General features: G+C 43.0%; 1 long non-coding RNA gene across 1 annotated transcript; it reads right to left on the minus strand.

The window, feature by feature from the left end:
- Positions 1–6,990: 6,990 nt before the first annotated feature.
- Positions 6,991–8,100, minus strand: LOC121857123. Its single transcript, XR_006087112.1, has 2 exons — positions 7,709–8,100; positions 6,991–7,547 (listed from the first exon to the last, which is right to left on the minus strand). It is a non-coding gene; the product is annotated as an uncharacterized LOC121857123 (long non-coding RNA).
- Between the last annotated feature and the right edge of the window lie 6,050 nt (positions 8,101–14,150).

Here is a 14,150-nt window from a genome sequence, read left to right on the forward strand (position 1 = left end):
TTCAATGACGTCACCGCCCCAGAACACATGAATGACGTCAGAGATAGACAGGTTCAAAAAACCGTCTCTTTAGGGGATAATTGACGTAGGTGCGGCCTCTCCCCGTATATTCTCACTCCGTCGGGAACAGATGTTGAAATGTGTGGTGTTGAGCTGTAAATAGCTGCTAAACAGGTGACTGATGGCTGTTTAAATCACTCAAGCCAGGTGTTGAACTGTGTGTGTGTGTGTGTGTGTCCTGTACTCTATGTATGTGTGCATGTATGTGTGTGAATGTGTGTGTGTATATGTAGTGTGTCTTATACTATGTGTGTGGGTGTGTGTGTTTTATACCACACACACCCACACACACACACACACACACACACACACACACACAACACACACACACACACACACACACACACACACACACACACACACACACACACACACACACACACACACACACACACACACACACACACACACACACACACACACACACACACACACACACACACACTCATTCACAAAGACAAGAGCCAGACATAAATACATATATACGGACAGACAGAAACACGGACGGACTGTCACAAGTGTTAAGGTCGCGATTAATATATCGCATGAGTCATAGTGACATCCGTGTGTGTGTGTGTGTGTGTGTGTGTAAACAGGGCCTTCCATCACATGTAAACCAACACTATTAATATAAAAATTGAGTGGCGGGTTCTGGTAACACTGTGTGAATGACTGACCTACAATGTTCTGGTAACACTGTGTGAATGACTGACCTACAATGTTCTGGTAACACTGGTGAATGACTGACCTACAATGTTCTGGTAACACTGTGTGAATGACTGACCTAATGTTCTGGTAACACTGTGTGAATGACTGACCTACAATGTTCTGGTAACACTGTGGAACTGACCTAATGTTCTGGTAACACTGTGAATGACTGACCTACAATGTTCTGGTAACACTGTGTGAATGATGACTTCAATGTTCTGGTAACACTGTGTGAATGACTGACCTACAATGTTCTGGTAACACTGTGTGAATGACTGACCTACAATGTTCTGGTAACACTGTGTGAATGACTGACCTACAATGTTCTGGTAACACTGTGTGAATGACTGACCTACAATGTTCTGGTAACACTGTGTGAATGACTGACCTACAATGTTCTGGTAACACTGTGTGAATGACTGACCTACAATGTTCTGGTAACACTGTGTGAATGACTGACCTACAATGTTCTGGTAACACTGTGTGAATGACTACCTAATGTTCTGGTAACACTGTGTGAATGACTGACCTACAATGTTCTGGTAACACTGTGAATGACTGACCTACAATGTTCTGGTAACACTGTGTGAATAACTGACCTACAATGTTCTGGTAACACTGTGTGAATGACTGACCTACAATGTTCTGGTAACACTGTGTGAATGACTGACCTACAATGTTCTGTAACACTGTGTGAATGACTGACCTACAATGTTCTGGTAACACTGTTGAAGACTGACCTACAATGTTCTGAAGCACTGTGAATGACTGACCTACAATGTTCTGGTAACACTGTGTGAATGACTGACCTATGTTCTGGTAACACTGTGAATGACTGACCTACAATGTTCTGGTAACACTGTGTGAATGACGCTAATGTTCTGTAACACTGTGTGAATGACTGACCTACAATGTTCTGGTAACACTGTGTGAATGACTGACCTACAATGTTTTGTAACACTGTGTGAATGACTGACCTACAATGTTCTGGTAACACTGTGTGAACAATAAACAACACTCACCTTGTTCTGGTATCACTACATTCATACCACGATACACTCACCTTGTTCTGGTATCACTACATTCATACCACGATACACTCACCTTGTTCTGGTATCACTACATTCATACCACGATACACTCACCTTGTTCTGGTATCACTACATTCATACCACGATACACTCACCTTGTTCTGGTATCACTACATATACACACACTACAAGTTACACCATGTACAGTACGTGTGTATAAGTTGGTGTGGATTAGTAGTAAATAAACAAGAGTAACACTTAAGTTGTACCAGTCACCCATGGTATGACCCCAAGTGACGTCACACAAGTCAGGAGGAAATTTACGTGTTTATATAGTGAAGATAGTTTATATTATTAAGAGAATGTATATTAAGGTGATATATATAACTTACGGTCACAGCGTTAATGACTTTTTAAATATTCTGGTATATTCTGGTATAATGTGGTATAGTAATCACTTATAAAATGCAAAGATTATCTCTCTCTCTCTCTCTCTCTCTCTCTCTCTCACCTCTGCCGGGTCATGTCAGGTAAAAGCTTTATCATATAATTACTACCGCCATTTATGAACAGGTCAATGCACTTAGAGCCAGATATCTCCCCGATTATCTCTCTCTCTCGCTCCATCTCTCACTCCTCTCCCCCCCTCTCTCAAGCACCATCCTCTCCCCCCTCTCTCAAGCACCATCCTCTCAAAATTTATCTCTCAACCGTGACCACAAAACTTGAGAGAGAGAGAGAGAGAGAGAGAGAGAGAGAGAGAGATTACCTGTCCAAAATATAAATGAGCTTTATAATGAGCCCGAGACACAGGTGGGCCAGGTGTCATGTTGGGCTCCCACGACCAGGTAATAATAATGACTCCCACGTTACCTGCCAGGGAGGCGTGTGTGGGAGGTGACGCCTGTGGGGGAGGGAGATGTGTAAACTGCTGTGTGTGTTACCATCGTCACTACCATACCAACACACACACAATAGGTCATTAAACAGTTCACTTCTAGACCACTTCAAGGGATCATAATCTTGGGATTACTGGACGGCTGTGCTGAGAGAGAGAGAGAGAGAGAGAGAGAGAGAGAGAGAGAGAGGACAATATACTGTACTTAATAAATCCTTGGTGGTACTGAAGCTGCCTTGTGTTTATTGATTCTCGACCCAGGCTAAAGTTGACCACATGTAGGTTACTTTAGGTTAGGTTATGTTAGGTTAGGTTACGTTAGGTTGGTCTGTCTGTCTGTCTGTCTGTCTGTCTGTCTGTCTGTCTGTCAATGAGCCAACACCGAGGAAGACGGCGACCAATCACAGCCCGAGTTTGACCTAAAATTCCGAGTGGCCAATCATCATGAAGGACGAGGGTCATGACCCAAAATGTGAGAGTGTGGGAGAGTGTGTGGGAGAGGAACCGCGGAGAGAGAGTGTGTGGGTGAGTAGAGTGTGGGAGAGTAGAGTGTGTGGGTGAGTAGAGTGTGGGAGAGTAGAGTGTGTGGGAGAGTAGAGTGTGTGGGAGAGGAACCGCGGAGAGAGAGTGTGTGGGTGAGTAGAGTGTGGGGAGAGTAGAGTGTGTGGGAGAGTAGAGTGTGTGGGAGAGTAGAGTGTGTGGGAGAGTAGTGTTTGGAAGAGTGTATGGGGAGAGTGTGTGGGAGAGTAGTGTTTGGAGGAGTGTATGGGGAGAGTGTGTGAGGAAGGAGAGAGTGTGTGTGGGAGGAGAGAGTGTGGGAGAGTAAAGGAGTCATTAACACACTCTCCCAGGGTAATGTCGCTGGTTGGTCGCACTCAATCGCTTCAGTAACCAAACAGAATGCAGTTTATTTTGAGTGACTTATAATTGTTTCCGTGAGTGGATACTGCGGTGAGAGGGAGGGTGAGAGGTGGGTGAGGAGGGAGGCGGGTGAGAGGTGGGTGAGAGGAGGGCCGGGTGAGAGGAGGTGAGTGGGAGGTGGGTGAGAGGAGGGTGGGAGGCAGGTGAGAGGTGGGTGAGGAGGGCAGGTGAGAGGTGGGTGAGAGGAGGGCGGGTGAGAGGGCAGGTGAGAGGGTGGGTGAGAGGAGGGCAGGTGAGAGGTGGGTGAGAGAGGAGGGCAGATTGAGAGGGTGGGTGTGAGTGAGATGGAGGTGGAGAGGGATGGCGGGAGGCTGAAAAGGGTGGCAGAGAGAGGGAGGGAGGAAGGGAGGGAGAGAAAAGTTTGAGAGGGAGTGAAGAAGGGAGGGAGGAACGGAAGAGGAGTGGGAGAGGTATGTCGAGAGGGATGGAGGGAGAGAGTGAGGGTGGGTGGGAGTGGAGGAAAGGAGAGGGTGGGGGTGATAGAGAAGGGGAAGGCACTGTCTCTGTTTCTTTCTCCCTCACTTCCCCCTTCTCTTCTCCCTCACTTCCCCCTTCTCTTCTCCCTCACTTCCCCCCCTCTTCGCCCGAGTTGGCGGAGGTGGGCAACAGGTGAGGGAGAGAGAGTTACCCGGTGCTTCAATATATTAAATAAGATGAAAGTGATCGTCTCTCTTGAAGAAAACGAGAGCCCACCTGAAGCACCCCTTTGTCTACCCCCTCGTGTCTCTCTATATCTCTCTCTGTCTCTCGCCGTATGAAGTCCCCTTGTGGTACTGTTCTCTCTACCCCTAGTATCTCTTTCTACGCCCCTCCCTCCCTCTTTCTCTCCTTCCTCCATTCTCTCCCTCCCTCTTTCTCTCCTTCCTCCATTCTCTCCCTCCCTCTTTCTCTCCTTCCCTCATTCTCTCCCTCCCTCTTTCTCTCCTTCCCTCCTTCTCTCCTTCCCTCCTTCTCTCCCTCATTCCCTCCCTCCCTCCATGTTTCACCATCACGGACCAACAGACAGAAATCATAGAAAAGTTATGAGTGAACAGCACTATGTCCTTTTATTTTACTTTCTCTTATGTCACGCCTACTAATTAGTCAAACTGGACACCTGAGTGAAAGTGAAGGTGTAGGAGTGAAAGTGGAGGCGTATGAGTGAAAGTGGAGGCGTAGGAGTGAAAATGGAGGCGTAGGAGTGAAAGTGGAGGTGTAGGAGTGAAAGTGGAGGTGTAGGAGTGAAAGTGGAGGCGTAGGAGTAAAAGTGGAGGCGTAGGAGTAAAAGTGGAGGCGTAGGAGTAAAAGTGGAGGCGTAGGAGTGAAATGAAGGATTATCTTGTAAATAATCGTGTTATCTTCATCTAAATTTATGATTTGTGAAGATAACTAAAGGTTTTATCTTAATTTATTATCGGTTTATAATTATATTTTTACAATAAACGTATTTAAAACGACAATGGAAATTAATGTTATTAGTTTTTGTGTTAATCATCGTAGTTTTATTATAGGTATTATAATTTTGGTGGTTACTTGTAATTGTTATTTATGTCAATATTGTACTGTACATGTGATTAATTCCCAATAAACAAATAATAATAAAAATATATATATAAATGTAATAATACTAAAGTTAGTAATAATATTTTTTCGTTTTCTTTATAAATGTTGTTATAGAAAATTTAAAATTTAAGGGCTAACCAAAGCATATTCTCTCTAGCTGTTGGGTCGAACAGGTCCTCTGTTTCAGCTATAAAGTTATAAACATTCCCTATTTTTATATCCATATATCTTTCTCGTTTCAGAAGGAGGTACAGGCGAATGTGGTGTAACTCGCATAACTCTCACCAATGTGTGTGTCAAGGGTTAGAGCCTCGGCACCGGACACACGTGAAAAGGGTGTTATCCAGTGTGACCTTCACTACCAAACACCACAGGTTTCCTGGTCCCCGGTTTCCTCCTGTACTAACACTGGATAAACCGCCCAAACGGCGAGTAAGCTGATAAGTGGCGAATATGATAACAAAGTATGTATAATAATAATAATTTCACTTAATTTCATGTACCCGCCTAAATTATTACTAATATATTTTTCTATAACGGTGCTACTAACATTTGAAGAAGGTTTTAGGGTTAACATTACTGATATTGAATTTATATTCTTTTTCTTATTTAATTAGAAATTTGTTATTAATTATTATACACCACTTCCTTCGCCTACTCTAAGTCTTTATTTATGAACACGTAAACACCCTAAGGCGTTTTGTTTATGAATTTATTGATAATAACTGGACTATAACAGTATCTTTATTATTAAGATCACAAAAGATCAACTTGATGTAAATAGCCAAGATATTAATAATAATAATTACTAGCAATATTAAACCAAACTAGCACCATTAAATAGCATGTTGATGATGGGGGCCTTAACACGCCCCGTTTAAACCTTATTTAACTTAACCTGACTTAACTTGAACTACTCTAAGGTATAAGATATTGGAGAAACATATATCATGCACTATAATGGATTATGATATAAGAATCTGTGATAAAAGTATCGGAACTGTAATATATGTTATGATATAGAGAAAATATTATAAGACATCGAGGAAATATAATAATATATCGTGAAATATAACGATAAATAAAGTTATATAACATGTGTTAGTAAATTAGCATATATAATGGTCACAACATAGTGAAAGTCAATAATATAATTCATAGCTATATAATGTTACATATGCATTATATATTTTATAATATATCTAATGACCGTCTGTATGACACATACTATAGAAAAAGTTTTATACCCAAATACATACAAAAAATATAGCGATTACAGTCATACATGAGAAGGTAACCAATGGGTATTTATCGAATATATTATGTTACCTATATTGAAATAATATAGGTGATAACCCTTAAAGATAAGGTGAGTATTATTATTAGACCTCTTAATGATGACAAATATAATGGAGTCTTATAAGCTGGTATAATAATAATAATAATTCAATATATATTAACGAATGATATACTACTACTTACTACTACTACTACTACTGCTTACGACTACTACTACTACTTACTACTACTACTATTTTTTTTAACGTGGCCTCCAGCCTCCCCCAATAGCCACACCTTCGCTGCCATTTTATTACCTTAATATTAAATATCCTAACTACTACTACTACAATAATATAGGAGAATGATATAGGAAAGTTATATATCATGACTTAGTATAGTAGACCATAGACAACGCCAGGCAGACGATCGACCGGTTACTGCCCACCCTGGCGCTCCTATAAAATATTTAATGATTATATATAATCATATATCGAATTCATACATGTTTTAGCCTTAAAGATAAGAGGGTGAGTATCACTGACACCAATATTTATAATGACAAATATAATATAATGTTTGTTACAAGAATAATTATTAAGAACAAAAGTGACAATTATAGGGAACAAATTATTATAAATTATATACGAGACTAATCCCAAGAGGTTAGATATGTAGTGATGAAAGAAGGTGTGCGGCGTCACTTGATCCATCATCGTAAAGTGACGTCTATGAATGAAGTCATCGGTGTGTGACTTCCTTTAGAGAAATGGAAGAATAACTTCGGTAGAACCCGTGAGGCCACCTGGTGGCCTCTGGCGGCGACCTCCAGGTCATACTGGTGACGACCTCCAGGTCATACTGGTGACGACCTCCAGGTCATACTGGTGACGACCTCCAGGTCATACTGGTGACGACTTCCAGGTCATACTGGTGGCGACCTCCAGGTCATACTGGTGGCGACCTCCAGGTCATACTGGTGACGACCTTCAGGTCATACTGGTGACGACCTCCAGGTCATACTGGTGACGACCTCCAGGTCATACTGGTGACGACCTCCAGGTCATACTGGTGACGACCTCCAGGTCATACTGGTGACTGCATTATGCCTGGTGAAATAAAGACACATTAACCAACAGGAGACAAGAACACCCTGACACAGAGCAGCGGCTGGTGCTGGTGGCAATTATAAACCACAATAAAAGAAGGTGGGAGGGTGAGGGGAAAGGAATGACAGGGATGGATGAATGAAATTCTGTAAAAAACTTACCTCAGTCTTCAGGTCAGGTCACCAAGCCAGGGAGCATCTTGGGCCCTCGTCTACCCACCGCAAGGCTTGCCCAGATACTGACAGCTGCACCCGACCCTTAAGCCGGCCGAGTGTTATCATGATACAGAATCCAGCAATTTGATTGGCTTAGAATACTGCGCATCTGGCCTTTTCAACAGCCACGTGGATGTATGTACAGCCACCTGATTGGTTGAAAAAATGTCGTGTCGTGTTCTCATAGGTCGACGCATAACGGACCGACGCTGCGACGTATCTTATCGGCTGGTGGCGTCACTGTAACGGTTCCTTCACTTAATGATAGGAAGTTTCAAGGTCTGGGAGGGGGTGAGGGGGGAGGGGTGATGGAGAGAGGGAGGGAGGTGGCGAGGGAGAGGAGGTGGTGAGAGAGAGCGATTAGGTGGTGACGGAGAGGTAGGAGGTGAGGGTGAGGTAGGTGAGGAGACAGGTTGGAGGTGAGGGAGAGAGGTAGGAGGTGAGAAGGGTGAGGGAGAGAGGTAGGAGGTGAGGGAGAGAGGTAGGAGGTGAGAGGGGTGAGGGAGAGAGGTAGGAGGTGAGGAGGGTGAGGGAGAGAGGCAGGTGGTAGGGTAGTCAAGGCGCCACTCAGGTAAGCGTAGTCTTATCACCACCAAGATAAAGTTATCTCACCTGTGTGTGCTCTCGACTGCTTCTACCACAACTACACCACAACTACCACCATTCTACCACAACTACCACCATTCTACTACAACTACCACTATTCTACCACACTACACCACAAGCACCCTACCTCTACCACACAACACCACACTACCGCTACACCACACTACTACTACACCACATAACTACACCACCACACTACCATATCACTCCAGTACCACACCACCACAGTACCACACCACCACAGTACCACACCACCACAGTACCACACCACCACACTACCACACCACCACACTACCACACCACCACACCAACACACACCACCACACACCACCACACCACCACACACCACCACACACCACCACACCACCAACACCACCACACCACCACACCAAACACCACACCACCACACATACCACCACGCACCACACCACCACACCACCACACCACCACACCACCACACCACCACACCACCACACCACCACACTACCACACCACCACACCACCACACCACCACGACCACACCCCACCACACCACCACACCACACCACCACACCACACACCACCACACCACCACACCACCACACCACCATACCACTACGGACCCACACCACCACACCACCAACACCACCACACACCACCACACCACCACACTACCACACCACCACACACCACCACACACCAACCACCACCACACCACACACCACCATACCACCACAGTACCACACCACCACACCACCACACCACCATACCACCACAGCACCACACCACCACCAACACACCCATACCACTACAGTACCACACCACCACACCACCACACTACCATACCACTACAGTACCATACCCCACACTACCACACCACCACACTACCACACCACCACACACCACACACCACACCACCATACCACTACAGTACCACATCACCACACTACCACACCACCACACCACCACACCACATACCACTACAGTACATACCACCACACTACCCACACCACCACACCACCACACCACCACACCACCATACCACTACAGTACCACCACCACCACACCACCACACTACCATACCACACAGTACCACCACCACACTACCACAACCACCACTGCACCACACCCACACCACCACACACCACCACACCACCACACCACCACACCACACATACCACCACGTACCACACCACCACACCACCACACCACCACACTACACACACCACCACACTACCACACACCACACACCAGCACACCACCACACTACCATACCACCACCAGCACCACACCACCACACCACCACACCACCATACCACACAGCACCACACACCACCACACCACCACACCACAACACACTACCACACCACCACACCAGCACACTACCACACCACCATACCACTACACACCACATCACCACAGTACCACACCACCACACCCCACCACACACACCACCACACCACCACACTACCACACCAGCACACCACCACACTCACACACCAGCACACCACCACACACCATACCACTACACACCACACCACCACACTACCACACCATCACACTACCACACCACCACACAACCATACCACTACAGTACCATACCACCACACTACCATACCACAACAGTACCACACCACCACAGTACCACACCATCACACTACCATACCACTACAGTACCACACACCACACCACCACACTACCACACCACCACACTACCACACCACCACACTACCACACCACCACACTACCATACCACAACACATACCCACACCACCACACTCACCACACCACCACATTACCACACCACCACACTACCACACCACCACACTATCACACCACCAACATGGCATAACGTTCTGTTGAAAATGTGTTATATGAAGGTATAACACACAGGAATAACACAGATATAACACATACACAGGTATAATTATCTACCATGTCTTCTAGAACAATCCCAGCCCCGTATATACCTGAAAACATGACGTCACAGAACACTCGACCAATGACAGATCAGCACGTACCATTGAATAACCAAAAACCACCACAATGAACAACAATCTCCTGAATGGCGTCTAAAAGCTTAATTCAATGAGGACCAAGAAGGTATGCTATCAGCCAATCACATGAATAATTGTCATGGAGGTGAATATATAACGGCTGAGTAAATATCCGTCATAATCTGTGAGGAGTCAGTCGTCGTCGTGTAGTCATCAAGAAAGGTGGACGTGCTCAGACTTTCCTTGAGGTACTGTTGTGTATGGTTAAAGGATGATAGTGCATGGTTGTATGACAGATAGTGTATGGTTGTATGACAGGTAGTAAAGTGGTTGTATGACAGGATAGTGTAAGGAGTTGTATGATGATAGTGTATGGTTGTATGACAGGTAGTGTGAGAAGAAGGACAGGTAGTGCATAGTTGTATGACAGTTAATTCAAGAACATAAAACTACAGATATTTCTTTATATTCTGACCACTAACCCTCCCGTCCCCCCCCAAGAGGTCGCAAGAGAGCCTGGAGGTCAACGCCAGAAGTCAAATTAAGATGGTCTGGAGGTCAACGCCAGGGGTCAATTAAGATGGTCTGGAGGTCAACGCCAGGGGTCACCAAGATGGTCTGGAGGTCAACGCCAGAGGTCAAATTATCTAGGTCCCTAACATGTCCTCGAGGTAAGGCATCGTCTCAATAATAATAATAATAATAATAATAATAAAAATAGTTGGGTGACAGTGATGGATATGACATAAGAAATAATAAGTAAGGAGAATAGAGAAATAGAGGATAGAAAGAGTAATGAATTGATAAATGGATAGAGAAAGTGAGAGAGGGATTAGCAGAGAGAGAGAGAGAAAGCACTAGAATGAGAGAAAGAGAGTTTGAGAGAGAGGGGGAGCTAAGGAAATAGAAGGAGGGAGAGAGAAAGAAAGAGGTTGATAACTATAACGAAGGAAAAATAAATCCAATGTGTGTTTACACTCACTTGTTGTCGGGTAAAAAATGTAAACATTACCTCGTGTTCTACAGCTGATGTGTATCTGACCATCACCTGATGTTGGACTCTGTGGTGATGAAGTGCTCATTCTTCACGGTGATGGGAGGACGTGGCTTCATTCTTCAGTGGTGGGACACGTGGCTATCTCGGTGGTGGAGGGAAGTGGCTTCATTCTTCACGGTGATGGGAGGACGTGGCTTCATTCTTCACGGTGATGGGAGGACTTGACTTCATTCTTCACTGTGGTGGGATGACGTGGCTTCATTCTTCACTGTGGTGGGATGACGTGGCTTCATTCTTCGTGGTGGTGGAAGGACGTAGCTTCATTCTTCGTGGTGGTGGAAGGAAGTGGCTTCATTCTTCGTGGTGGTGGAAGGACGTAGCTTCATTCTTCATGATGATAGATAGAAATGAGTAGATGGCTTCAGTAGTTTACTATATCACAAAATGTACAGTATCTCCAGCACACACACACACACCTGGTACTACTACTCACACCTATACACTCACCCAGGTGTAAGTGTACTCACCTACACCTGCAGGTACTGTACAACACTCAGGTGAGCTCAGCGTCCAAAGCCTGGTTCACCATTCCTCTCCCAATGATATGCACATGAATGAGAGTTCGAATACCACTTAATGTCGCCTCTTTATTTTATCCCTTACGCCTGTCTCTATCTCTGTGTTTAAAGTCGATAACACAGACATATATGTACCTTCTTCAAACACAGTGAGCAAAATGGTTAGGTTAGTTTTCTCTAACAGGGTGACAGCCGATTTTTTGATATATAATGAGTCAATTTTATGGCGCAGCTGACTACTCTAGCACCTGGTTTAATATTTTACCCCAATGTCATTATCTGCGCCATTCTCCTCGTTATACTTTCATATATTTTCTTTTATTTATATAATACCTAATGTGTTAAGAATGTCATGTATCGAATATTTTAATATACTTTTATATTTCTTTCGTGTTGATTTTTTCTGAAAATTTTTATTGCTTTGTACTTTCCAAACAGACATACCTATACGGAATGTCTGTTTGTCTTTATAATGTCTAAAAAAAGTAAAATTTTTAAAACATGTCCATTTTATATTTACAAAATATTAATATATCCTCAAAACTATAAGAATTTTTTTAATGTTGACTTGGACCATAATATATAATGAAGACTCGACCATAATATATAATGAAGACTCGACCATAATATATAATGAAGACTCGACTATAATATATAATGAAGACTCGACCATATTGTTTTTTGGGCTATATTATTATTATTTAGTATGTAAATTATGATGAAATAATCAGTTTTATATTATAATATTTATATCATCTTAAAGTTCGTCTGTTTACAACAATTAGAATACAACTATACCGAGTTATACATCATTATTTTATATATATCTTCAGCAATAAACAGATATATATTATTTATACTATTATTATACTCATTGTCTCTCGCTACCAGTTCTGTTATTCGCATTGTTATTAATTTGTCTGTTATAAAGTGTTATTATCACAAGCTGCTGGGTGTTGTTACAACTTATTGAGGGTTGTAATAATGCATCAATAAAGCTGAACTTTTATTATTATTTTATTAATTTGTATTATTTTATTTTATTACTACACATCTAACGAACAATAAAAATAGTCACAGAAACCTTATTTAATCGTGTAGTAAATCTGCTTATAAGATCCGCGATAAGATACTCACAGGCACTCAAGTGAGTTATGGGGACCACTTAACACTGGTCAGGTGTGTCCTAGTAGTAGCGCCACTAACCCTGTGGTGTAGCAGGCGTCAACCACTCTAGGTGGGCTAAGATCTAGAGTGCACGGTGCCTGATGGTGAAACACTCTTGAGTAATTTTCACCGAGGCACCGTTCACTCTAAGAGTGCTTTTGCCATCAGATGAGATGCATTCAGGAGTGTTCTTCACCGTAGACAGTTTATATTAATTTTGTATGTATATAAACATCTTTTAGACCAGGAAGTGTCAAACTCATGGCCTGCGGGACAAAGGTGGCCCTTGGGATGGTCAGGTGTGGCCCGCGGGATGGCGGTAAAAATTATCATCCTTAAATTATGAAAGAAATAGATATAATCATGTTTATTTAATAAATGAATTTTACATACTTAAGATCAGAAAAACACAAATGAGGTATTCCTGGTAAGCCAGGTAAGGCAATGTGGTTAAGCTGGAAACTTTAATCTCGCAAATATGTGATATAGCACTTGTGTTGGCCCTGAAGAGGGTACGTAAAATAAGAATTAGACCTCGAAAGGTTTTGAGTTTGACACCACTGTTGTAGACATTGTCCCTTAGGAAAGATAACGGCGCTAAACTGTTAATATTAACAGATAAAATGAAATATATCCTTAACTAAAACGAACGTGATTAATCTAACCAAATCAACCTAATTTAACCATTTTGGGCAACTTATTGGTTAGATTGGGTTTAGTTAAGTTTGTGCCGTCTCTCGGATCTGTTGTGTTTACACAACGGTGACAATGTCGGGGACACTATCCAATTTTTATAAGTTTAACTCATTTTTTTTCATTACTTAGTCATTTATTTGCATTTTATACAAAAAATAACGTAAATTTAGTTTTAATACAGTCCTTAATATCAGTAACAAGTTAAATCGACGATTATTATTCATTTTGTATAGTTAACAATTTATTCATTTTCTTCTTTGTTTTATAACAGAAAATGGTCACCAACGAGTATATTCTTGGGGGAAACGTTTTTAGTTAGTTATCATAGCCTTCGTGGGGCGAACACTATGTCTACTCTATATATAGGA

This window comes from Homarus americanus, unplaced genomic scaffold (genome assembly GCF_018991925.1).
Source record: "Homarus americanus isolate GMGI-L3 unplaced genomic scaffold, GMGI_Hamer_2.0 scaffold20465, whole genome shotgun sequence".
Classification (NCBI taxonomy): Eukaryota; Metazoa; Arthropoda; class Malacostraca; order Decapoda; family Nephropidae; genus Homarus; species Homarus americanus.